The following is a 27869-nucleotide window of genomic DNA, read 5'->3' on the forward strand; positions in this document are numbered from 1 at the left end:
TAGTTACGTTCCATTCGTAAAGATGAGGCATTCGTTATTTCGGATAATTCGTAAATTCAGATAAATTTGTATTCGTTACGTTCACTAACAGCCAAAGTTGAAAGCAAATTCCAATACCTATAATTTAATAGTTTAGAACTATTATTATAGTTTTTATTATTATTATTATTTATTAATAAATAATAATAAAAAACTATAATAATAGTTAATAAACTTAATTATTTAATTAGAATTTTTTTTGTTCTTTTGGATTTTCACATTTTTTGATTTTCATTCTAATTTTTGATTTTTCGTTCTTTTGGATTTTTGGATTTTCGTTCTTATTTTCAAATTTCGGATTTTCGTTCTTTCAAATTTTAGTTCTTTTGGAAAATGGGGTTTTCGAATTTTTGGATTTTCGTTCTTATTTTTGGATTTTCGTTCTTTCGAATTTTTTTGATTTTCGTGCTTATTTTCACATTTCGGATTTTCGTTCTTTTGGAAAATGGGATTTTCTTATTTTTGGATTTGCGTTCTTTCGAATTTTTGGGATTTTCGTTCTTATTTTCAAATTTCAGATTTTAGTTCTTTGGAATTTTCCTTCTTTTGGAAAATTTGTTTAAAAAAAAAAAAAATCGTTAAACAGTCTTTCGTTAATTCGGATGTTTCCAAATGAATGAATATGCCGCATTTTAACGAAAAACAAATTCAGAACAAGACGAATTGCACATGTCTAATGCCTGCAAAGTGAAACTTTTTGCCCCACATGGTAGAATTTGTTCACTAGCTGTAGACGTTGTTGACATCTGATTACCTAAAAGGGATTGACTATGCGGGAAAAAATTTTTTGTCTGATCTATGGCATAATTAGTAGTGGTTAATTTTAACAGTTTTCTAAAAATACATTTGTACAAGGGTGTTTATTTCCCGTTATTTTATTCTGTTATATCGTGTGGCTTTCTCGGGGGCTCCTCAAAAGTCAGTTTTGTATTTTTTTTATATGTTATTTTTGGGGGTTCATGTTATCATTATTAGCATGTGGTGCCCCCATATAGTGCCTGGAGCCTCCCAATAATCAATGGTTTAACCTTGGTTTTTGAAGGTGCAAACTTTGGGGCTACCATTCTGGTTAGCTATGAGTCTCTGACCTGGAACATGTGCCCAACCACCGGTTTCCACTTCCGAGGCTGTTTATTTCTTCCAGTGACTCAGAATAGTGAAGAATGACCTAAAAAAAAAAAAAAAAAAGTTAATCGTAAGTGGTGGTTGCCTATAAAAACCCAGCCAAAATATTTTATTTCAGGGGAATGTTGTTAGAGCACCCACCAGGTTTTTATTACCTTCTGAGCCCCTAACTGGAAGATCTCCCCATGCTTGCTGGCCTACAAGCAAGAGAAGGGATATCCCCGCATTGGAAAAACAGACAAAAACTCAATTTCTATTGGAGCGAGGGAGGAGTTGGAGCTTCAACAATGTTTTGTGTTGCCTTTCTGGCCCGGTGACATTACTTGTACATTTGCCACGGGGACAGAAAATCCCCCAGTAGGGTTCCAGATAGAATTAGAAACCTGAGATACATTTTAAAAGCTAGACTCCAAACTTCTAATCTCCCACCCAACTCTCCTCACCCCCCCCCCCCCCAAAGCCTCCACTTCCCCCTCTGTACTTTTTATTTCTAAAGAATCCTATACATTTATTTTTCTTGCAGTCTTCTAGCCAGTTCCGGCAGCTCCTTTCTCAAGTAAGGGCATGTGTGAATGGCACTCAGTCATGTGAGTCCAGCCTATGGGACGACACGCCCTTTGGAGTGGGGGGATGATAGGCTGGACTCACAGAAAATGGGCCTGAATGTGATGCGTGTAGAGGGTTAACAGAACTTGGAATTTTTTTAATTTTTTTTTTTATTTTTTATGTATTTATTTATTTATTAGCACGAAAGAGGAAGGGGGACTAAAATAATAAAAAAAAATAATAAAAATGATTAAAAAAAAAATATTAATAAAAATAATTTTAAAAAATCTTCCTGTGATTCCACTGTAACTCTTCCTACTCTTTTTTTTTTTAAATTAATTAATTAATTTATTTATTTTTATCTATTCTTTTTAGCACAGAAGAGGAAGGGGGACTAAAATAATAAAAACTAATAAAAATTAATTTTAAAAAATGTTAACAAAAATAATTAAAAAAACTTAATGGGATTCCACTGTATCTCTTCCCACTCTATCCCCAATTAAAAAAAAATATATATATATATTAGCTGGAGACTGGCTTTAAGCATATTTTTCGAGGATATTACCTGGATCAGAAAGTCCCGGGTTTATGAATATCTACTTTCTGTAAAGAGCTTTTTTCAGTAAACCACACTCAGTGCAAAAACAGATTTCTAGACCGTAATGTAAGTCTTGGCACAAAGCAATTTGTCTTTATTTTCTATTGTTACTGTTGTACAGACATATGAAACTGTAAATAATGTATATTTAATAATAAAAAAAAAAGCTCTTTTGTATGATTCCGTGTGTAAGCATCAGAGTCTGGCGTGATTTCTTCATGTTATTTTTTATTATTCTATTACAATGTATTAATATCATACTTAAATACTGGTCCTTATCTGTTAACCACTTGACCCCCCTGGAAGGTTTTACCCCTTTCATGACCGGGCCATTTTTTTTTCTATTCAGCACTGCACTGCTTTTTTTTTTTTTTTTTTTTAAATCACTTTATTAATTTTTCCAATAGTTACATAGTTAGTCAGGTTGAAAAAAAACACACAAGTCCATCTAGTTCAACCATAAAAAAAAAAAAAAAAAAAATAAATAAATAAATAATTATATAAATACATATATATATATATATATATATATATATATATATATATATATATATATATATATATATATATATATATATATATATATATAAAATAATAAATAAATAAATATATAAATATACAATCCCATATACCCAATCCTATACCCACATTGATCCAGAGGAAGGCGAAAAACCCCAGCAATGCATGATCCAATTTGCTACAGCAGTGGAAAAAAATCCTTCCTGATCCTAGAAAGGCAATCGGATTTTTCCTGGATCAACTTTACCTATAAATGTCAGCACCCAGTTATATTCTGTACATTTAGGAAAGAATCCAGGTCTTTCTTAACCACTTGCCGACCAGCCGCCGCAGTTTTACTGCGGCAGAATGGCACGGTTGGGCGAAACAACGTTATGTTACGTCACTTCGCCCTGTGGCCACTAGGGGGGTGCGTGCACCACCGGAGCTGCGCACGCGCCACCGGAGGCATGCCCTGTGGACGCGATGACTGCCAGTCTCCCGCTGACGCTCGTGACACACCGATAACCGGGATCTGTGTGTGTAAACACATAGATCCCGGTTCTCTGAGGGGAGAAGAAACTGATCGTCTGTCCATACAAAGTACGAACAGCGATCTGTCACCTCCCCTACACAGTCCCCTCCCCCCTTCAGTTAGAACACAAAGAGGGAACACATTTAACCCCTTGATCGCCCCCCTAGTGGCTAACCCCTTCCCTGCCAGTGTCAGTTATACAGTAATCAATGCATTTTTATAGCTCTGATCGCTGTATAAATGCCAGTGGTCCCAAAAATTTGTCAAAAGTGCCCGATGTGTCCGTCTTAAAGCGGGATTCCGGCCTTAAAAAAAAAATTTTAAAGTCAGCAGCTACAAACACTGTAGCTGCTGACTTTAAATAAGTACTTACGTGTCCTGGGTGCCCGCAATGTCGGCCGCCCGAGGCCGACCCGTCCCTTGGCTCTCGGCTCCCGGCACCGCCATCCTAGGTAAGGGAAACAGGCAGTGGAGCCTTGCGGCTTCACTGCCAGTTTCCCACTGCGCACGCGCGAGTGGCACTCTGTGAATGGCCCCGTGGTGTTCCTCACCGAGGAGCAGAACACGCCGCGGAAAAGGAAGAGGCAGATTAGGAAGACTGCCTAGCAACAAGGGTTTAGGTAAGTTTAAATTTTTTTTTCAAATGTTTTTTTTAATTTTTTTTAGGATTTTTGGTGAATTTTTTTTTTTTTTTCAGGGTGGCCCTCCACTTTAATGTTGCAGTCCCGATAAAAATTGCAGATAGCCGCCATTACTAGTAAAAAAAAAAAAAAAAAAATATTAAAAATGCCATAAATCTATTTTTTTGTAGACGCTATAACTTTTGTGCAAACCAATTAATATACGCTTATTGCAATTTTTATTGCCAAAAATATGTAGAAGAATACGCATCTGCCTAAAATGAGGACAAAATTAGCTTTTTTAAAAAAAAAAAAAAAAATGGGGATGTTTATTAAAGCAAAAAGTACACAATATTTTTTTTTCAAAATTGTCTCACTTTTTTTGTTTATAGCGCAAAAAAACCCCAAAAAAACGCAGAGATGATCAAATACCACCAAAAGAAATCTCTATATGTGGGTAAAAAAAGGACATCAATTTTGTTTGGGTGCAGCGCCGCACGACCGCGCAATTGTCAGTTAAAGCGACGCATTGCCGAATCGCAAAAAAATGGCCCGGTCATTCAGCAGCCAAATCTTCCGGGGCTTATTTATTTATTTATTTTATTTTATTTTATTTTTTCAAGTGACCTTATTTTTTATTGCATTTTAGTGTAAATATGAGATGTGAGGTCTTTTTGAGCCCAAATCTCATATTTATTAGGTCCTGTCATGCTTTTTTCTATTACAAGGAATGTTTACATTCCTTGTAATAGGAATAAATGTGATCCAATTTTCTTTTTTTTTTTTCTTTTTTTTTTTTAAAAACAGTGTAAAAAAAAAAAAAATAAGGTAAAATAGATAAGAAAAAAAAAAATTAAAGCCTGATGAGCTCGCGCGCAGAAGTGAACGCATATGAAAATGGTGTTCAAACCACACATGTGAGGTATCACCGTGATCGTTAGAGCGAGAGCAATAATTCTAGCCCTAGACCTCCTCTGTAACTCAAAACTGGTAACCTGTAGAAATTTTTAAACATCACCTATGGAGATTTTTAAGGGGAAACGTTTGTCACCATTCCACGAGCGGGCGCAATTTTGAAGCGTGACATGTTGGGTATCAATTTACTTGGCATAACATTATCTTTCACAATATAAAAAAAATTGGGATAACTTTACTGTTGTCTTATTTTTTAATTAAAAAAAAAAAATTTTTTACAAAAAAAGTGCACTTGTAAGACCGCTGCGCAAATTGGATTTTAATTTGTAACAAGTGTAAAAAAGAGGCTCGGGGCTGAAGTGGCTAAAGAACACACAAAATATAAGCAAAAAGAATTTGAAAAATAAGAATACTAAATTCTTCTACATCCGTGTTCCCCTGCACGATTGCTTTTTTAAAGTGAGTACACCTTTTATCTTTCTAAAACTAGACAGGTGGCATCACAAACCTGGAGCAAAAAAATGAAGATCATCCAAGTGGGTCGGATATCTTACTTGTACAGAGAACCTCGGCTTCTTCATACATCTCAGCCTCTGTCTTTTCTTTTATAAAAAAAGGTTATAGCTGACTTTCGGCCTTCCCTTCAGTATTGCACAGTTGTACAGGCTCAGAGCTGGCCCAAGACATTGTGCTGCCTGTGCCCAAGAATGAAATGCTGGACCTCCCCATCTACATGAAGGTGACTGGGGTGTCTGACCTCCTTGTTGGGGGTGACTGGACACTTCTTCCAAAATCTGCTCACCGGCTCTCCGCCTTCCGCTACTTTAGCCGGGCCACGATGACTCCACACTAAAAAGTAAATAGTGACTCAGCAGCAGCCGTCCCCACTCCCGGGTACCCCGGGCACCGTAATATTTACGCCACACGCTTAGTATACTCTGTTCATTGTATTATTACTGGGGGGCCGAAATCGGAGCAGCACCCCACACCTGCCCGGCGCCCAAAGCTGCATGTACCGGGTGTCGGGTGATATGATTTGCCTCCCCTCTCAAAGTTCTGCCCGGGTCCAATGGTCCTAGCGGGACCCATGGTAAGGCTGGCCCTGTACAGGCTCCTCTCCTGGACTGAAATTTCTCACTCTGATTTTACTGCACACCGTGAGCTTAATACAGTAGTTGCGGCAATCAAATAGAGCATATGTGTCAAACAGAAGGCCTGTCAGGCCATTTGATGTGGCCCTGGCAGCTTTCTTGCAGCAGTGGTACCCCCCTCATCTCTACCTCCTCCCATCTCAGTAGTCGGCAGCAGAGAGGAGGACAGAACTCTTCCTCCTGCACCTCTCTGCGCAGCTCTTCTCCACTTTCCCTGGTCTCAGCATTCAGCAGACTCCAGCCCTCCTCTGGTCCACATCTAGACCCTGCACTTTGTACTTCCCAGCTCCGCCCCCCGTTTCTTCCCATCAGCAGCACAAGGTAAGGGGGGGTGCACTGTGATGTAGCGAGGGTGGGGGGCTCTGGACTTCTGATGGTGGGGTCGGGGGCTCTTGATGTCTGAGACAGTGGCATCTCTAGGGGGTGGCTTCTGGGGCTATACCCCCAAATATGAGTGCCCATAGCCCCGAGTCTCTGCAGGGGTCCCCAACCACTGGGCCGCAGCCTCTCTGCAGCCGGGCCACTAATGCAGAGGGCCGCATGACAAAGCCAGAGAGCTGGTGGGCACAACGGGAGAGCCGGAGAGCGGGCGGGCTGCATGACAAAGCTGGCGGGGCAGAACAGGAGAGCTGGAGAGTGGGCGAGCCGCATGACAGAGCTGGCAGGCAGAATGGGAGAGCCGGAGAGAGGGCGGACAGCATGACAGAGCCAGGGAGCCAGTCGGCGGGCAGAACGGGAGAGCCGGAGAGCGAGAGAGCAGAGAGCTGACATCATCTCGCATTGCCTGGCCTGCATCAGCGCTGTTCTGACCTCACTGTGCAGCAGAGAGATTACATCATCTCTCACTGTGCGACCTCTCTCCCCGGGGACCCTGATGTAAGGGGGGCTCTCTGGGGACCCTGATGTAAGGAAGTGGCTCTCTGGGGAGTCTGATGTAAGGGGGGCTCTCTGGGGACCCTGATGTAAGAAGAGGCTCTCTTGGAACCCGGTGTAATCAGGGGGGCTCTCTGGGGATCCTGATATAAGAGGAGGCTCTCTGGGGACCCAGTGTAATGATGGGGGCTCTCTGGGGTCCCTGATGTAAGGGTGGGCCCTCTGGGGACCAGATGTAAAGAGGAGGCTCTTTGGTGACCCTGATGTAATTAATGGGGGCTCTCTGGGGACCCTGATGTATTGAGGGGGGCTCTGGGGATCCTGATGTAATGAGGGGGGTTCTGGGGATCCTGATGTAATGAGAGGGGCTCTGGGGATCCTGATGTAAGGGGGAGGCTCTTTGGGGACCCTGATGTAATTAAGGGGAGCTCTCTGGGGACCCTTATGTAATGAGGGGGGCTCTGGGGATCCTGATGTAATGGGGGGGGCTCTTGATGTCTGATGTAAGGGGGCTCTGGACATCTAGTCTTGCAAACACAACCATCCCACTGAGGGCAACCATAATGCTGATGCGGCCCGCAATGAAATTGAGTTTGACACCCCTGAAATAGAGCCTGTCTCATTTTCTGGCCAAAGTTTGTCCAGCATCATCTAGCCATTTCCTGCCGAGCCTTACAGTCCCCGGGCCCATTCTTTTCATTCATTGGATTTCAGTTCTTTCAATCACGGAGGCTTAGCATCACACGTTGGCATTCTCTAGGGTGGTCTGCATGCAATTACAACCTGCTTAGGAATTGCCACTCCTCTAGATCGACATTCACTCATCACGGCATTTTGATAGTTACAAAACTAATCCGAAAAGCCAGCCCACTGCTTGCATCAGGGCTGAGGGCTCTTGAGAGGAGTACTAAGGAGAGGAGAGGAGTACTAAGGAGAGGAGAGCAGTGGCGTCTCCAGCTTTCATATTTAGGGGGGGCACATGGGGGGACAGGGACTAAAGTAGGGGGGCAACTATAAAATGCAATTATATATATATATATCCTGGGGCCCTTTACTATGATCCCACAACGGCCCTTTCACATGTTCTGCAGTGAGCTCCCTTCCTACTGTATTAGGGCCCCCCCAGGGTGGCAGAAAACAAGAGATATATGTCACCAGCATACCACGAAAATATAAGGGTCCAAAGCAGTGGGAGAACTATCAGGGTTGCAAAAAATGTCTTGCCACTGGGCCCTGGTGTTCTGCCACTGTGGGGTTCCCCAGCCTCCTCTTGCTGTCCTGCCCCTGCTATTGACAGCGCTGGTCTGGCATCTCTTGGAATTTACAGGCTGGTTCTCCTGTCCTAGGGACGGGAGTAATCAGTCTGTTTTTTCAGTAACTGAGAGTCCTGGTGGAGTCCTTCCTGCAACTTGCTCTTCTCCCTGCCAATGAGGATGCAGGGGAAGGAGTAGATCGGGCAGCTGTGGTTGTGTGAGCGCTCGCATTATGCAGTGTCAGTGAGCAGAGGGAGGGGGGAGGAATCACCCGCAGGAGCTGACTTGGGACGCTCTCCCTCATTGCCTTTTTGTAAAAAAAAAAAAAATAATAATTTTTTTTTTGGGGGGGGGGGGGGGGGGGCACATGGGGCACAGCATAATGTTGGGGGGGTCAGGGCCCCCTCTGGCCCCCCTAAGGACGCCATTGGAGGAGAGGAGTACTGAGGAGAGGAGAGGAGTACTAAGGAGAGGAGAGGAGTACTAAGTTAGTTTTGTTTTTAGGAAGCTATGTAAAGCACCCTATTGGTGCCTTCCACCAACCATGATCTGCCTACATTGTAACCTCAGAGACCAAGTGATGACATCACTGACTCTAATATAAGGTATCCAATGATAACGCACAGTTTTTTTTTACTAGCATGTTAATAAGGAGGGCAAAATGGAATCAGGGAATGTGAAATATTAGCAGTTCAACCTTTAACGGTTCATACCTTTATAGTTACTGAACCCCCTTAACCTCAGATAACGTGAATAAAACCAAACATGGTCTAATTTCGAGTCCAATAAAATCAATGTTGAATCTACTTTGTCAGCTTTCCCTCGGGTCAAGCTTTCTGACCTTTCTCCAATTCACAGTTTAACAAAACTCATGTATTTAATCACGGCTAAAAAGCGGCGTGACATTGAATTCATTCGGAAGCCGCTCCGCCATTCAGCCGGGCCTATTTATAATTCATAGAAATAGTGAGGCTTCTCGTATTCAAATTGCCTGCCTCCAATTTACATCTGTCATTCCTCTGATGATGAGAATAATATGACATATGGCGGAATCTATCAGCAATTACATTCTGAATCCCCCCCCCCCCCCAAATTACCTTCAGCAATATTACAATAATCTGCAATCCGCTAGAAAACATTATGAAGGTTACAAGTTGTGAAATAAGATAACAGAGAGAGGAAATTGCATACAACATCCACACCGACATATGTCTGCAATTCAGTTATAGATTTACTTACGACATGTAACAAGTTTAAATTATGAAATGTTTTCTATATTGGCTTGGAGGACGTCCCCATTAAATCTCTAACATATTTGTCTGTGCACTTTGGGAAGAAATGAGTAGAGATAAGGGCTGATTCTGCACCACTTATCATCTATGTTAACCTCTTGACGCCCATGTAATGCATACACTGTATTGTCAAAAGTATTGGGACACCTGCCTTTACACACACATGAACTTTAATGGCATCCCAGTCTTAGTCCGTAGGGTTCAATAATGAGTTGGCCCACCCTTTGCAGCTATAACAGCTTCAACTCTTCTGGGAAGGCCGTCCACAAGGTTTAGGAGTGTGTCTACGGGAATGTTTGACCATTCTTCCAGAAGAGCATTTGTGAGGTCAGGCACTGATGTTGGATGAGGAGACCTGGCTCGCAGTCTCCGCTCTAATTCATCCCAAAGGTGTTCTATCGGGTTGAGGGCAGGACTCTTTGCAGGCCAGTCAAGTTCCTCCACCCCAAGCTCGCTTATCCATGTCTTTATGGATCTTGCTTTGTGCACCGGTCCAAATCATTTCATGGAGGGGGATTATGGTGTGGGGTTGTTTTTCAGGGGTTGGGCTTGGCCCCCTTAGTTCCAGTGAAGGAAACTCTGAGGCGTCAGCATACCAAGACATTTTGGACAATTTCATGCTGACCTCACAGATGCGCTTCCGGAAGAATGGTCAAACATTCCCAAACACAGATTCCTAAACCTTGTGGACGGCCTCCCCAGAAGAGTTGAAGCTGTTATTGCTGCAAAGGGTGGGCCAACTCAATATTGAACCCTACGGACTAAGACTGGGATGTCGTTAAAGGCAGGCGTCCCAATACTTTTGACAATATAGTGTATATTAGCATGGGGGAACTGCATGCTGATAGATTTATATTGCTTCACATGTAGGCTAGCGAAATACAGAGAGATAATGTCCTTTACACTTGCCAGCGACACCTTTCCCAGCACTGACTACAGAGTCATTTTCAGAGATACAGCGGTGTGCCTTGAGTCTCTCCACCAGCTCTTCTCCCACTTTACACTTCATTGTGCTCAACCCAAAGGCAAAGAGTAATCCATGTCCTTGTCTTCAGCAAACTATTTGCGGGCTTTCTTGTGCATCTTCTTTAGAAGAGGCTTCCTTCGGGGACGACAGCCATGCAGACCAATTTGATGCAGTGTGCCGAGTATGGTCTGAGCACTGACAGGCTGACCCCCCACCCCTACAACCTCTGCAGCAATGCTGGCAGCACTCATACGTCTATTTCCCAAAGACAACCTCTGGATAGGACGCTGAGCACGTGACCTCAACTTCTTTGGTGGACCATGGCGAGGCCTGTTCTGAGAGGAACCTGTCCTGTTATACCGCTGTATGGTCTTGGCCACCGTGCTGCAGCTCAGTTTCAGGGTCTTGGCAATCTTCTTATATCCTAGACCATCTTTATGTAGAGCAACAATTCTTTTCTTCAGATCCTCAGAGAGTTCTTTGCCATGAGGTGCCATGTTGAACTTCCAGTGACCAGTATGAGAGAGTGAGAGCGATAACACCAAATTTAACACACCTGCTCCCCATTCACACCTGAGACCTTGTAACACTAACGAGTCACATGACACCGGGGGAGGGAAAATGGCTAACTGGGCCCAATTTGGCCCAAGAGGGTTAAGGCAGTGCTGGAAAAATAATGGTGGCCACGCAAAATATTGACACTTTGGGCCCAATTTGGACATTTTCACTTAGGGGTGTACTCACTTTTGTTGCCAGCGGTTTAGACATTAACGGCCGAGTGTTGAGTTATTTTTAGAACAAAATATTACAGCGCACACATGCAAAAAAGACATTTACCTCCTGCAAGGCTATTTAAAACACCTAGACATTTTCAAAAAAACACTATCCAAAAAATATGGGGATTTGGTCACAGCCTATATTGCTATATGGTGCTTAAGCCCACTTACTGAGACAAAGTACCCCGTGATTGGTGGGTCCTACACTATCCATAGACTGGGAGATCCTGCTTCTCTGAACCATGGGACCCATACACTCCTCTATATGGGAGAACTAGAGGCCTCCACCTATGACGCAGGTGGACACTAATGGGAGGCACTGATAAGGGAGTGGGGTTCTCCTGCCCAAAAGAATTTGTTCAGAATCCGTACAATAGGCAAACAAGATATTTGGGGGGCACACCCTAAAAGTGTTTTTTTGAAAATGTCTAGGTGTTTTAAATAGCCTTGCAGGAGGTAAATGTCTTTTTTGCATGTGTGCTCTGTAATATTTTGTTCTGTTGTACGGTCTTATGGCTGCACCATCTTTAATGCATCTTTTTGGGTGTACCCCTCAAATATCTTGTTTGTCTATTGTATGGATTCTGACCAAATCCTTTCGAGAGAGAGGGGGGTGAGAGAGAGGGGGGTGAGAGAGCGGGGTGGGAGAGAGAAGGGATGTGAGAGAGAGGGTGGCTGACAGAGTGGGGGTCATTGACAGAGTGGGGGGCTGACAGACAGGGGGTGAGGGAGCAGATGAGAGAGAAACCTCAGGCGTGAGACACACAGCACGCGCCAGGCAGCGAGGCAGGATTCCAGGAGCAAGCGGCCGCAATCTCCCACAGTCCAGCCCCACCTCCACATATGACCAGCTCCGCCGGGCCAATTACAGACCCTCATGTCTGCCACCTGCACATGACCCATTTGACCAATCACAGGGCGCCCGCTGCCCATTGCTGAGCTGGGCTCGGAACGCACCAGGACAACAGTGTGTGACATAGATGTGGGCACGGAATGCGCCCTTGTAGATGTTGCTGCCGGTGCCACTGCCACCTTGCCAATTCCAGAGGGGGGGCACTCGCCCCCCCCTTGCCCCCCCTTGTGGACGCCCAAGTTCATGTACAGTAGTACCGTGTAGTACTGTGAAAGCAGTCCGAGCAGCTAATTAGCTGCTGCTGGATCGCTTGCAGAAGAAGCAGGAGGGGGACGTCACTTCCGGTCTAGGGCAGAAGTAAACATTTTTTTTTCTTTAAAGCAAAAGATCAATTTTTTTTATCTTTTGCTTTTAGAGGTAGAGGAGAGCTTTGGGGTCTTATAGACCCCAGATCTCTCTATAAATAGGACCTGTCATCCCTTATTTCTATCACAAGAGATGTTCACATTCCTTGTAATATGAACAAAAGTGATAAAAAAATAAATAAAGGAACAATGTAGAAATAAAAAAAAAAAAAAAAAAAATGTAAGCAACCCCCCCCCCCCCATCCCTCTGTGCTCACCCGCAGAAGTGAACAAATATCTAAGTCGCGCACGCGTGTGTAAATGGTGTTCACACCACAAATGTTAAGTATCGTAGCAAACGTCAGAGCGAGAGCAATAATTCTAGCACTAGTCCTGCTCTGTAACTCTAAACTGGTAACCTGTAAACATTTTTAAAGCATCACCTATGGAGATCTTTAATTATCGTAGTTTGTCACCATTCCACGACGTGCGCAATTCGAAAGCGCGACATGTTAGGTATCTATGTACTCGGCGTAACATCATATTTTAATATTTAACAAAAATTGGGTTAGAAATTGTTTTTTTTTTTGCATTAAAATTAATTAAAATTTATTTTTTAGAACAAAAATTTGCATTTGAAAAAACGCTGCGCAAATACCGTGTGACATAAAAAAATACAATGATCGTCATTTTATTCTCTAGGGTCTCTGCTAAAAAAAAAAAAATATATATAATGTTTGGAGTTTCTAAGTAACTTTCTAGCAAAGAATACTGATTTTTTACTTGTAAACAAAAAGTACCAGAAAAAGTCTGGAGTTGAAGTGGTGCCTTCCCACAAAGTAACACAGGTTAGTCCTTAGAACCCATACCAGGGTCCCGCTGTGGGGTAACTCCATTGCCACACCTCCAACTACATCCTTACACAGATCATCCTTTCCATACATGGACAGACCACAATGTCTGACGTTCTCCTGCAGGCCCTGACGCCATAGGGCCCACCGGGCATGTGCCCGGTGGGCCGGGGGGCCGCCGGGCCGCATTTCACGTCTCCCGACTCTCAGATGCTCGGGCCGGCCCTGCTCATCCGGCCCTCTCTTCGGCCAGCTCAGTGCCTGGCCCCTTGGCCCAATCCGCGGAGAATTTCTTTCTGGCAGGGTTCTGGGTCCCCACTCTGCAGCAGCTGGGCTGCTCCTTGTGCCGGTGCCGCTCACCACGGCCGGGTCCAGAGCCGGCTCCGCAGAGGTCCGGCCAGCCTCCTATTCAGCTTAGAACGGAAAAAATGAAGAGGTCAGGTCATGTGACTGTGAAGGGGGAGGAGCTGGAGGAGACCCCCTCTGCCTGATGTTGTGAAAGGACCTGGACTGCTAGAAAGGTAAGTGACACTATGCCAGCCTGCCAATGATTTTTTTTGTATCTTGCCTGCCAATGTTTTTTTTATACTGCCTGCCAATGTTTTAAACTATTCATAATAAAAGCATGCTTTGGTCCATCTGTCTTAGAGACCCCTTTCACACTGGGGCGGTGCGGGAGATAACAGTAAAGTGCAGCTAGTTTTAGTGGCTCTTTATCGCTGTTATAGCGGCACTTTGGCGCCGCTAGCGGGGCACTTTTGGGGTTAGAAAGGGCCCACTTAGCGCTGCTTCCTTCAAATCGCTTCTAAGGCGCTTTGAAATCGGTACCCATTTATTTTAATGGGCAGGGGTGGTGGAGGAGTGCTGTATACACAACTTTCACACCGCCCCAAAGATGTTGCTTGCAGGACTTTTTTTCCTGTCCTGCAAGCGCTCCGCCCCCAGTGTGAAAGCACAGAAGAGGCAGTTTACAGGCGCTTTACAGGCGCTATTTTTTGCGCAAAAACGCCTTTAAAGTGCCCCAGTATGAAAGGGCTCTTACACAATGTGAGTGATGCTGAACAAAGGTTGAAGGACCTCTTTCACACCTAGGCTGCCCCGTGGTAGTTTTAGCTGCGATTTACCGGCGCTGAAGCGCCACTTTGCAGACAGTAGCGGGGTGCTTTTAACCCCAAAGAAGGGGTTACCAAGGGGTTAAAAGCACCCGAAAAGCAGCGCTGCCGAAACGCTTTGCAGGCGCTTCGGAAGAGCTGCCCATTCATTTCAGTGGGCAGGGCGTTTTGGGTTAGCGGTGTATACAGCAACCCCAAACTGCCCCAAAAGAAGCTGCTAGCAGGACTCTTTTCCCGTCCCACAAGCGCACCGTCCCCAGTGTGAAAGCACTCGGGCTTGAGAGCAGGGCCTGACTGGGAATACAAACCAGCCCTGGAAATAATTTCATACCAGCCCCATATCCTTTTTTAACCAGCCCTGGAAATAATTTCATACCAGCCCCATATCCTTTTTTATACCAGTCCAGCATCGTAACGTCATTATTTTTTGTTCATAGAAGGGAAAACTGTGCATTTTAAAGCACATTTGAAGAGCGTATTATATATAGATAAGACAGATATGAAAGCACATAGGGCTAGGGATATATACATATATATGTATACATAAAACAGCAAATTTCAGTTAAAAGTAGTAAAAGTGAAGCAATCATCAAGGGGGAAACCTGGGACTTTGGGAATGTGAGGAGGGGAGGGGGACCACCTCCCGCAGAAAATACACTAAGGTAAGAGGGGGGGGGGTTACTGATATAGGGGGGAAACCTTTATATCAGTGCCCCCTTACATTATTGTATTCACTCCTCCCTTACATCAGTGATGGTGCCCCCACCCCCCCTCTTAATGTGTACTGTAGAATGGGTTTCTCTGCCCAGTGTCCATTCTCTGCTTCCTTGCTCCTCTGGGCCCAAGGCAGCTTCCCCTCCTGTCCACCCCTTGTCCAGGCCCTGAATGACCCCTAGTATTGGTGCCAGTTTACGCAGTAATGACCACCCGAAACTGGGGTTAATAAACACTGTGACACCCTAAATTCATCCTCCAAGCACAAACCCCCCCCCCCCCAGTTCAAATCTTTTTCCATCCCCCAAACCCCCTCCCCTCTTCTATCACAATTTTCCATCATAACTACCGTTACGCCCCCCCCCCAATTCCTCCTCCCAGGAAAAATGTACACCCCACTTCTAGTACAAATCTCCCCACGAAATCTTCCAGTGCTAATTCTCTTCTTCATCTACCACATACCTCCCAGCCTCAGCTTCGACAGCCTGGAGCAGTTCCTGGTCCTTCCTCATCTGCTCCGCAGTGCTGCACCCTGGGGGGGGTGGCGATCCTTAGTACTGGAGAGGAAGGACAGGTCCTGGTGGAACTTCCCCATCATTCTTCCCTGGAGAGGAGGACGGGGAGATGGGGACACCAGGTCAGATGCGCTGCTGGGGGGAGAGCATACATCCAGCCGGGAGGAGCCAAGAACACCTGGGGACGTTTTCCATTTTCGGGAGTGGGACAGGGGGAGCCCTGGGGGGGAGCCCTGGGGGGGAGCCCTGGGGAGGAGCCAGGAAAACCTGGGGACATTTTCCATTTTCGGGAGCGGGACAGGGGGATCCCTGGGGAGGAGCCAAGAACACCTAGGGACATTTTCCATTTTCGGGAGCGGGACAGGGGGAGCCCTGGGGAGGAGCCAGGAACATCTGGGGATGTTTTCCATTTTTGGGAGCGGGACAGGGGGAGCCCTGGGGAGGAGCCAGGAACACCTGGGGGCATTCACCATACTCGGGAGCCGGCCGGGGCAGGGGGTGCCAGCCGCCGGGGTGAGCCCAGGGGGGAGGAGCGATGTACACTGAGCAGCCAGGAGTGGGAGGGAAAGAGAGAGCATTCACAGTTTCACACACAGGCTAGCGGCGGCCGTGCGGGGGGGGGGGGGCGAGGGAGGGAGAGAGCGCACAGCAGTGAAGCCGCAGCTGACAGAATTTTATTGCTGCATTGAAAGATACCCCCCAGTTCTCATATTGGCTCCACTTATTCATCCCCAGGACAGATACCTGAAGGTTGGGACCTGAGGTATGCTCATGCTGCTTTGTCCGGGTTTCAGGGGGACAGAAACCCGGGCACAAGTGTCATCACCTGTACTGTCTGGGTCATTCCCGTACAGGTGGCAACCCTAATCAACTTTTCTTTTTTTTTTTTTTTTTTTTTTGAAAATGTAAAGCTTTATTAAAGAGCAGTGCAGTACAAAGATGAACATAAGTTACAAAGGAGTATTGGAAGAATCCCCCATTAGTAAGGGATAGTAGTAATGCATGGATATTGCAAGCAAACATAGGTTCAAAACCGTAAACTGTAGCCTTTGATACGTTAGGTAAAACAGCTGTTGATGTTCCCCGTGTTGGTGGAGAATCCCGGCACCCCTGACGGGAACTCACTGTGCTAGGACTCCGCCCTCCACAGGGAGAGCATTGAGGCTGATCCAGAAAACCTAACGTACCCACCCCCGGGGACCTACCATCGCCCGAGAGGTGGGAACACGAGGCCCTTAATAAGGCCATAAATCCCTTCCTTCAGAAACCCCCCAACAAGCCGAAATCCGTTCTGAGTTATGAGCTAAAACTCGTTGAAGAATATCTGAAGGTGGCAATAGAGGTTCTGCTATTATGTAAACGGACAGTAAAACATAACTTTTACACTGCTAGCTTGGAATCAATTCGTTGTACATACCAAAATGATATGGAGAGACAGAAAAGAGGAAGAGAAGGCAAAGAGAGGAAGAAGAGAAAGGACAAGATAAGAGAATTCACTGTCGTGGGGAAAACGTTTGTAACCAGTCCAAGGACCCCCTTTATTTTTTTTTTTTTAATATGAATAAAATATTCAACTAGGCTGAGATAATGGAATTCCTGTGATAAGGGAAATGCCTAGGTGCCTAGCCCAGGGCTCCCATGTCGCCTCAAATGACCTAGAGGTGTCCGTCATAGAGCTGACTATTTTTTCAAGTGACATGATCCAAGATATCTTTCTTTTGGCAGCCTGGAAAGACACTGTGGGTTGCTTCCAGGCTTTGGCTAACGTAGTCTTAGCTCCTAGTAGCATAAAGGAAATTAATTTTTGAGAGTATTTTGTTGTTTTAGGGGATGAGGCATTGAGTAAGGCCACTTGGGCTGATTTAGTGATGGGGAGTTCCGTTACTTTACGGATTAATGTGAATATTTTGTTCCAGAAACCTCTTATTTTCGGACACTCCCACCAGATATGGATCATAGAGCCCTGGGCTTGACACCCTCTAAAGCATAATGGGGAGGCAGAGGAAAACATAGTTGCAAGTCTGGAGGGAACTAAGTACCATCTCATAAGCACTTTTATATTAGTTTCTATCAATGCTATATTTAGAATACCTTTAAAGGCTGTGGATCCTCTCTGTTGCCATTCCTCCAGGCTCCAGGTCTCCCGCAGATCCTTTTCCCATGAGTCCATGTAAGAGAATTTTGCGGTGGGTTCCACAAGGGACGCATAAAGGAGAGATATGCCCCCCCTTGTGTCAAGTGCTTGACCGCACCAACGTTCATAAGGAGTAAATTCCAGAGGGAGTTCTTGTCCCTTCATTAGGGAGGCAAGAAAATGGGATATCTGAGCGAATCTAAATCTCTCTGACCCAGGGAGTTTGAGTTTAGTTAGGCAATGCTTTAGCGTCAATGGGCCAGATGGGGAGAGAAAGTGGCCTATGCGGTACATCCCCTTGTCTAACCACCATTTGAATGACTTAATGTCCAGACCCGGAGCAAAGCGGGGATTATGGAAGATGTGCTCCAGAGGGCGTAAAGGTGAAGTTAAAGCTGGGGAGCATTTCATCGAGTCCCATAATTTAAAGGATTGGGACAGTGTTGGAGCTAAAATGGTAGGCCTTAATTTCATAGGGCACCAGAGCAGGTAGTCTAGGGTATATGTCGGAGCAGCTTGTCTCTCTATTTCTAACCAATCAGGTTTCTCAACTTTGAAATATACCAAAGATAGTTGGGCCAGCCTTGCCGCTTGAAAGTATCTGAACAGATCTGGAAGACCCAGGCCCCCTTTGGTTTTGGGGCTAAGAAGCACATTCCGGGCTATTCTATATCCTTTTTTACCCCAAACAAATTTTATTATCTTCCCTTGTAGTAGTTTAAGATGATGTTTTCTAATATCTATCGGGAGAGACCTAAACAAGTATAGAAGCTTGGGCAAAAGAGTCATTTTGATAGAATTGATCCTGCCCAGCCAGGATATATTAAAGTTGGACCATGTTTGGATGTCAGATTCTAATGTGCGGAACATGGGAGGGAAATTAGCCTGGAAGAGTTGCTCATACTTAGGGGTTAGATTAATTCCTAGATATCGGATTGAGGATTCGTTCCATTTAAATTTGAAAGCAGGCTTGAGCCTATTCACATCTGCGTCTGAGAGCGAAATATTTAATGCCTGTGACTTATCCATATTGACCTTTAAGCCTGACAAGGATCCAAATGCCCTCAAGAGGTTGCAAATATTGGGAAGAGAGATAGTAGGGGAAGTGACAAATAAAATGATGTCGTCCGCAAAAAGGGCGCATTTGTGGGATTGTGCTCCACACTTAACCCCTTTGATGTTTTGGTCAGTCCTGATCGCAATAGCCAGGATCTCTATGGCTAAGGCAAAGATCACTGGGGAGAGGGGACACCCCTGTCTGGTTCCCCTGGTTATTTGAATGGGGTCTGAGTAGAAGCCGTGCATTTTTACCTTGGCGCTCGGAGTGGAATACAGTGCTTTCAGGGTATTTATAAAATTATTCCCAAATCCCCAAGGACCAAGATAAGGAATCGAAGGCTTTTTGGAGGTCCAAAGACAGTAATAAGCCTTCCTGCCTTGGGCCTCCATCCCATCCCGACTGTAAAAGAGATACTATATCGACCGCCCTTCTGACCTGGTCCGGGCCTTGTCTTCCCGGCATGAAGCCAACTTGATCTTTATGAATATATTGATTGATGAAGGAGTTGATTCTATTAGCGAGGATTTTAGTGAGTATTTTCAGGTCGTTGTTAATCAACGAGATCGGTCTGTAATTTTCGACTAGAGCTGGATCCTTGTCAGGCTTGGGTATGACCGAAATGAAAGCTAAGTTTAAATGTGACTCAAGGGGAGACCCTTCTCTTTTGGAATTGAAGAATTTTGTGATAAAGGGAGCCAAAGTTTTCTTGAATGTTTTATAGTATTGGTTAGAAAAACCATCGGGGCCAGGAGCTGAGTTCCCTTTTAAGTTTTTAATGACGTCTAATGTTTCTTCCGTGGTGAAGGGGGCTTCCATGATATCCTTATGCTCTTTACTTAGGGTTGGAATGTTAATGCTATCTAGGAAAGCTTTGAAGGAGGAATCAGACATTGTGTCATTTTGCTGGTACAATTTAGAGTAGAAAGAGTGGAAGGCTTGCAGGATTTTAGGGGGGTTAAGGGTAGAGGTGCCATCCTGAAGTCTAATATTGGGGATGGAGAAGTTGGTGATTTTGGGAGATAGCTTTCTTGCTAGAAGGGTACTCATCTTATCTCGCTGAAAGTAGAATTTTGCATTATTCCATTTCAGGTGTGTCTCTGCCCTCACTGTGTGGGCCAGATTTAATGCTGTTCTGGCTGCATCTAGTTGGGCTATGGTGACCGAGGTAAGGTCCCGTTTATGTTGCTTGCATAGAGCCTTGAATTCCCTCTCTAGTTTCTCTATCTCCGCCTTTTGCTCTTTCTTTTTCCTGGAAGCTATTTGAATGAGTTTTCCCCTTATGGTCGCTTTATGAGCGGCCCATAGAGTCTCGGCTGAAATTCCCTCCACATTGTTCCGCAGAAAATAATCTTTTAAGTCCTTCTCAAGTTCTATGACTGAGATATGGTCATTAAGAATGTTGTCGTTGATTCTCCAATGGGTATTGGGTGGTTTGTGAGAGCCGCCCCTTAGTGTTACGATCACCATAGCATGGTCCGATAGGGCAGAATCCTTTATATAGGCCTTAATCACATAGGGTATATGTACTACTGACATTAGTATGTGGTCGATCCTGGAGTATGTTTTGTGAGGGTTAGAAAAGTGTGTATAATCCCGCTTAGTGGGGTTAAGTTCTCTCCAAATATCGGATAGGCTTTGTTGATATATTATTTTTGCAATCTTGGAGCTTGTTTTTGTGGGGCGAATTGATTGAGCTTTTAAAGGTTTGGATTTGTCTAGGCCTGGGTCAAAGACCACATTGGAGTCACCTCCGAAAATTACCGTTCCTTCCAATAATGCAGTTAGAGTTTGTAGCATTGCTTGGAAGAATTTTGTTTGGCCCTTATTGGGGGAGTAATACGAGATAAAGGAATAGAGGCTTTCATCTAATTTACCCTTGACCAACAGGAATCTGCCTTCAGGGTCTCTGTGCACTAAATCGGGCTTAAATTTGCACTGTTTTGCGAATATAACCGCAACACCTCTGGTCTTATCCTCTGCATTCGCTAAAAAGAATGTGGGATATTGAGCATGTAGAAATGTTGGGTTATAATTGGGAGGGAAATGTGTTTCCTGGATCATGACTACCGCCAATTTTTGGGTGTGATAAGATTGGAATAATTTACGCCTTTTGACCGCTGAGTTTAGTCCCTGGGCATTATGGGAGGCTAGTTTAAAGGAAGGGTGAACCAAATTGCCACTAGACATGTCGTCTAATTGGGGGAGTTGTGTGTAGTGCGGTATCTCTTACCTCCTCTGGGCGCGGTGGAGCATAGTTATTCGGATCGCGAGGTCGGACCTGGAGCCTGGAGGATAGTGGGCTGTACAAGCATCCTGTGGACTGGCACAAGCAAAAGAAAGGGTTAGAAAATAGGACAGAAGAGGAAAAGAAAGAGAAAGAGGGTAAATGCAAGTGTTTTCGAGAGATTAGTCCCAAAAGGAACCGGTGGCATCGAGGGGGTGTAAAGATCCCCTCCATGCCACCCATCCAAAAACAAAAATAGCCCTCCGAAGAGGTCATCAGTCCATCTCCCGACCATGGAGGTTCCATTGTCGATAGATGGATGGAGGCGCATGACTGCTACCCCAGTCAGAGCCAACCCAATTGGTAATCCTAAAAAATGAAATTAACAAAATCTAGTAAGGACAACCATGTCAACAGAAAAGCATTTAAGTTCAATTGTATCACTGCCAGCTGGCTTAATAAAAAATAGGACAAAAATAAAGTCCTGCTGAAGGCCAAAAAGGCTTGGGGGGATATGTTAAGGGCAGGGGGGGTGGGAGGGTGGAGAAAAAGGGAGGGGAGGGGGATGAGTGGCAGGGATGAGTTCAATGGGGGGGATAGTTGTGGGGGCTGAAAAATACCCCAGTAGGAGCTGTCCATTCCTAATAGGCTCGTGAGTTGTCGTGTCCATTCCCTGGACCACCAGAACACCAGCTGGTGAAAAGGCGGACCCTCAGGTGGGAAGTCCCGATAACTTGTTCTTCAGTGTACGTTGCAATGTTGATTGTGGAAAATCTAGGCGTCCTCTGTGGGAAGGGGTGGGATCCACTTGTTAGCGAGTCGCTTGAGAGGGATCAGATGACCCATAAAAAAAAAAAAATGGTGGTGGTCGCAAGACACAGCGATTCTTATTCTAGGTGTGGAGTGACCTAAACGGTCAGCTGTGTCGAGACCTGTGAAAAACCATCTGGACGTGGGAGTCCAGTGTCCCTGATGAGTTCAGAGATCTTGGATCCTGATCCTAAATAGTTCAAGATGGTCTTTTAAGGTGGATGATGGCCTGGAAAGTTTCCTGAGTAATGTGTCCGGGTACTGTCCGGGAGCAACCAGATCGTTCAGGATGGCATCGGTTCTCTTGTTCGTCTACTCTTTGTGGTTTTCCATAAAGGGGAAACTGGGCTGGTTGGTGTCTGTCTCTTATAAGATCCGGGTTGCATGTTTGATGTGTCCATCTCCAATTCTTGGGAAATAAGCTTCAGAGACAGGAGAATCCGCTCTCCTTCAGGTAGAGTGGTGAATGAGTGTGTCTTGCCTTTGTAGATGAATTTTAAAGCAAAGGGGAAAGCCCACCAGTATTTTATTTCTTTTTGTGTCAGGACTAGAAGTAGAGGTTTAAGGGCTCGACGTTTTTGGATCGTCGTAGGCGATATGTCGGCAAATATTTGAATTTCGTGTCCTTGGAATGATATGTGTGGTTGCTGGCGGGAGAGCTTCATGATGCTCTCTTTCACGCCGTAGTGATGCGGCTTCACCACGATGTCCCTGGGGGACCCATCTTTTCTGGGGGGACCCAGAGATCTGTGGGCTCTGTCTAATTCCAGGTAGTGTTTAGATATATCAGGGATAAGGGATTTAATTAATTCTTGTACTGCTGCGGGTACATCCGTGCACGATTCTGGGATGCCTCTGACCCTGAAGTTCTCCCTTCTTGATCTGTTTTCCAAATCATCGATCCTACTTAAGGCTACATCCAACTGATCCTGCACGATCTGTAAGTGATCAGAATTTTGATTGGTTCTGGAGACTGTATAGTCCAGTTTTTGTTCGATCGCTTCAATTCTGGTTCCCAGATTCTGGAAGTCTGATCGGATGTCATTTGTTATTTTTTGAGCTGTATTAGCTAAGCCCCTTTCCAGTAAGTCAGATAGTTTGAGGAAAAGGTCTCCCGCATTCTGGGGCATATCTGTGTCTGTGCTTCCCATGCATTCAATATTATGCTGAGAAAGAGGAGAGTGTCCCATAGGAGATAACAAGGGGGCTGCCAGGGGGCTCTCATTTAGGAAAGCCGAGTTGTGGCCTGAGGGGGATGAGGTGGGATGAGCATAGGAGCTTGCAGTGGAAGGGTAGGAGAGAGTAGCAGGAGCGATCACTTGCCTGGGTTCTTGTATCCCCCCTGATGCTGCCTGTGTCTGAGGCGCTGCTTGTGTCTGAGGCGCGGCCGCCATCTTGGATTCGGCCTGATGTTTCTCAGCCTCAAAACGGGGTCCCAGGTCCTTCTTGACCGCTGTGGATGGCATGGGTGGGGAACCGCTGTGTTCCCCTTGCCGAAATTGCTGTGTGCGGGCTGGCAGCGGCTTCCAATACGGCGCTAGGGCGGCTAGCTGGCTGGGGTAGTGAGGAGCTCCCGGCTTACGCGGCCATCTTGGAGTCCCTCGCGCATGCGCCTTCCCTAATCAACTTTTCTATAAGCAAATGTCTATAAGGCGAGAACAAGAGAGAAACAGGCGGCAAGTACTACAGCGGCGTGTAGATGTAATAAAAGTTATAGGAAAGCAAGGTTTGAGTTATAGGGGAGATAAAGATGAGGCTGCCTATAATTTAGAGGACATAACGAAAGACCATGGAAATTTTTCTTCTCGTTTACATGATCTGAAAGAAAACAGCAAGAAACTGCAATCTTCTGGAGGAAAAGGAAGAGGATCTTTGATAACCTTGCTCTCAAAAACAACAGTTAACAAAGTAACACAAGCTATTCGGATGCTTATCCAGGAAAATATCTCAAAAGAAGTGAGGGAAGCCGGGATGTTTTCAATTCAGAATAATACAACTCAAGACATCACTTCAAAAGATCAATGCTCCATAATTGTTCGCTATGTGACTGATTGTATCAATGAAAAGCTTCTTGCAATTGTTGAATGTGAATCTTCAACAGGGCAAAACCTTTTTAACCACTAGGCGCCCGCGCTATAGCCGAAAGACGGCTACAGCGCGGACTCCAATTGCCGGGAGGGCGTCCCTGGACGTCCTCCTGTTTACTTCCGCATTGCGCGCTCCCGCGGGCGCGCATCACGGAAGTTTTGTGCTGGCCGTGTCCCTCGGACACGGCCAGTCACAGATCGCTGTAAACGGCCAATGACAGCGGCCGTTTACAGTGCGATCGCTCTACCAATGAGAGAGGATCTCATATGTAAACATATGAGATCCTCTCTCATCGCCGGCTCTCCCTCCCCACACAGAGACAGCGTGTGAGGAGGGAGAGCGAACCGCTGCTGCGGTAAGTGTAAAAAAAAAAAGAAAAAAGAAAAATAAAAGTGTCTCCACTGTTATCTGTCCTGCCATCTGCCCCTGCCAACTGTCCTGCCATCTGTCCTGCCATCTGCCCCTGCCATCTGTCCTGCCATCTGACCCTGCCATCTGACCCTGCCATCTGTCCCCAGTGCCATGTATAAATGCCATCTGTCATCAGTGCCACATAGTGCCATTTGTCATCAGTGCCACCTGTCAGTGTCACGTGCCATCTGTCATCAGTGTCACGTGTCATCAGTGCCGCGTATCAGTGCCATCTGTCATCAGTGTCATCAGTGCCACGTATCAGTGCCATCCGTCATCAGTGTCATCAATGCCACATATCAGTGCCATCCGTCATCAGTGTCATCAGTGCCACGTATCAGTGCCATCTGTCATCAGTGCCATTTGTCATCAGCGCCACATGTCATCAGTGCCACATATTAGTGCCATCTGTCATCAGTGTCACGTGTCATCAGTGCCACGTATTAGTGCCATCTGTCAGTGCCACGTATTAGTGCCATCTGTCAGTGCCACGTATTAGTGCCATCTGTCATCAGTGTCACGTATTAGTGCCATCTGTCATCAGTGCCATGTATTAGTGCCATCTGTCATCAGTGCCACATCAGTGTCAGTGCCACGTATCAGTGCCATCTGTCATCAGTGCCACGTATCAGTGCCACGTATCAGTGCCATTTGTCATCAGTGCCAAGTCAGTGTCACATGTCATTGTCCTGGTTCTCCAGGGCCTTCAAAAGTGTAATAGGTAGTCAACAAGTCAGATGTGTAATTTATGCTCCTAGAACACGTGATGGCGCTCCCTGCATGTTGGACCTCTCTATGTGGCCAGGCTGTGAAAAAGTCTCACACATGTGGTATCGTAATACTCAGGAGGAGTAGCAGAATGTATTTTGGGGTGTCATTTGTGGTATACACATGCCATGTGAGAGAAATAACCTATTACAATGACAATTTTGTGGGGAAAAAAAAAATCTTCATTTTGCAAAGAATTGTGGGAAAAAATGACATCAAAAACCTCACCATGCATCTTACTAAATACCTTGGAATGTCTACTTTCAAAAAAGGGGTCATTTGGGGGGTATTTGTACTTTCCTGACTTGTTTGGGTGGCAAGAAATGAGATAGGCCACCAGTACTTCAGGTGTGATCAATTTTTTATGATTTGCACCATAACTTGTAGACTCTCTAACTTTCATAAAGACCAAATAATATCCACTAATTTGGGTTATTTTTACCAAAGATATGTAGCAGTATAAATTGTGGCCAAAATTTATGAAGAAAAATTACTAATTTGCAAAATTTTATCACAGAAACAAAGAAAAATGCGTTTTTTTTCAAAATTTTCGGTCTTTTTTCATTTATAGCGCAAAAAATAAAATACCCAGAGGTGATCAAATACCACCAAAATAAAGCTCTATTTGTATGAAAAAAAGGACAAAAAATTCATTTGGGTACAGTATTACATGACTGAGTAATTGTCATTCAAAGTGTGAGAGCGCTGAAAGCTGAAAATTGGTCTGGTCACGAGGGGGGTTTAAGTGCCCAGTTGTCAAGTGGTTAAGTTGCTAATGGAAGTCTTAAAATCATGCAAACGTAACCACTTGCCGACCAGCACACGCTGATTTATGTCGGCACAATGGCACGGCTGCGCAAACAGGCGTACCTGTAGGTCCCCTTTAAGAAGTGGCATTGTGGGCACACACGCACCCCGCCAGCGGCGCATACTCCGTGACCGTGCCCATGGGTCCCGAAGACTCGATGTCCACCGGTGTCCTGCGATCGTGTCCTGGAGCGGCAGAATGGGGAGATGCCTATGTAAACAAGGCATTTCCCCATTCTGCCTAGTGACATGACAGAGATCTACTGCTCCCTGTCATCGGGAGCGGTGATCGCTGTCATGTCAGTGGTAGCCCATCCCCCTCCACAGTTAGAATCACTCCCTAGGACACACTTAACCCCTTGATCGCCCCCTAGTGTTTAACCCCTTCCCTGCCAGTGTCATTTATACATTATTCAGTGCATTTTTATAGCATTTTTATAGCACTGATCGCTGTATAAATGATAATGGTCCCAAAATAGTGTCAAAAGTGTCCAATGTGTCCACCGCAATGTCGCAGTAACGATAAAAATTGCAGATCGCCGCCATTACTAATAAAAAAAAATTAATAATAAAAATGCCATAAATCTTATCCCCTATTTTGTAGAAGCTATAACTTTTGCGCAAACCAATCAATATACGCTTATTGCAATTTTTTTTACCAAAAATATGTAGAAGAATATATATTGGCCTAAACTGAGAAAGATATTTTTGGGGGATATTTATTATAGCAAAAAGTAAAAAATATTGCTTTATTTTCCAAAATTGTTGGTCTTTTTTTGTTTATAACGCAAAAAAATAAAAACCGCAGAGGTGATCAAATACCACCAAAAGAAAGCTCTGTTTGTGGAGAAAAAAAGAACGTTAATTTTGTTTGGGTGCAACGTTGCACGACCGCGCAATTGTCAGTTAAAGTGACGCAGTGCCGTATTGCAAAAAGTGCTCTGGTCAGGAAGGGGGTAAATCCTTCTGGGGCTGAACTGGTTAATATTACAAATTGCATTGGCAATTCAACGGATGGAGCAGCAAATATGCAAGGCCAATACAATGGTTTCTCTTCCTGACTGTCACAGATACAACGAAGGTGGTAGTTGAAAGTGCATCGCTGTTCAGTTTAGTGAATGACATTGCTGTCTTTATTCGTGATTCTTATCAGCGCATGAATACCTGGGAACAAGTCAGCCAGGACCCTCACCATCGAAGAATCTCAGTAATTGGGGGAAACGCGACGGTGGTCAAAAGATGCTGCTCTAAGAAAAGTGGGGAATTTTCAAATCCTAATTCTGCTTTGTTTCTTATGCCGTGTACACACGGGCGGTCTTTTCGACCGGACTGGTCCGACGGGCCGAGTTCGGCGGACAATTTGACCATGTGTGGGTTTCATCGGACCTTCAGAGGACTTTTTCAGTCGAAAATCTGATGGACTTTAGATTTGGAACATGTTTGAAATCTTTACATCGGAACTCCGCCGGACCCAGTTTCTATCGAAAAATCAGTTCGTCTGTATGCTAGTCCGACGGACAAAAACCGACGCTAGGGCAGCTATTGGCTACTGGATATCAACTTCCTTATTTTAGTCCGGTCGTACGTCATCACGTACGAATCCGTCAGACTTTGGTGTGATTGTGTGTAGACAAGTCCGTTCATTGGGAAAGTCCGTTGGAAGTCCGCCGAAAGTCCGTCGGACCAGTCTGTTGGACCAGCCCGGTCGAAAAGTCCGCTCGTGTGTACGCGGCATTAGTCTACTGTACACTTTGAGCAGAATCGAAAACAGCGTCTCATCGAAGCCTGAGGTGCGTGTTAGAGCAAAATCTTATGCAGAATCCTTACTCAAATATGAAACCATTCTTACAGCCCCAATTTTTCTGAGAATATTTGAATTGACAACACCATCATCCAAATATCTGCAAACAACTCAGATGGATATCTCAAAAAGCTATTCAAATGGTGCAGGGAACTTATGAAAAACGTAAAAAAAAATTACACGAGATTT

Source organism: Aquarana catesbeiana, linkage group LG06, assembly GCF_042186555.1.
Source record: "Aquarana catesbeiana isolate 2022-GZ linkage group LG06, ASM4218655v1, whole genome shotgun sequence".
NCBI lineage: Eukaryota > Metazoa > Chordata > Amphibia > Anura > Ranidae > Aquarana > Aquarana catesbeiana.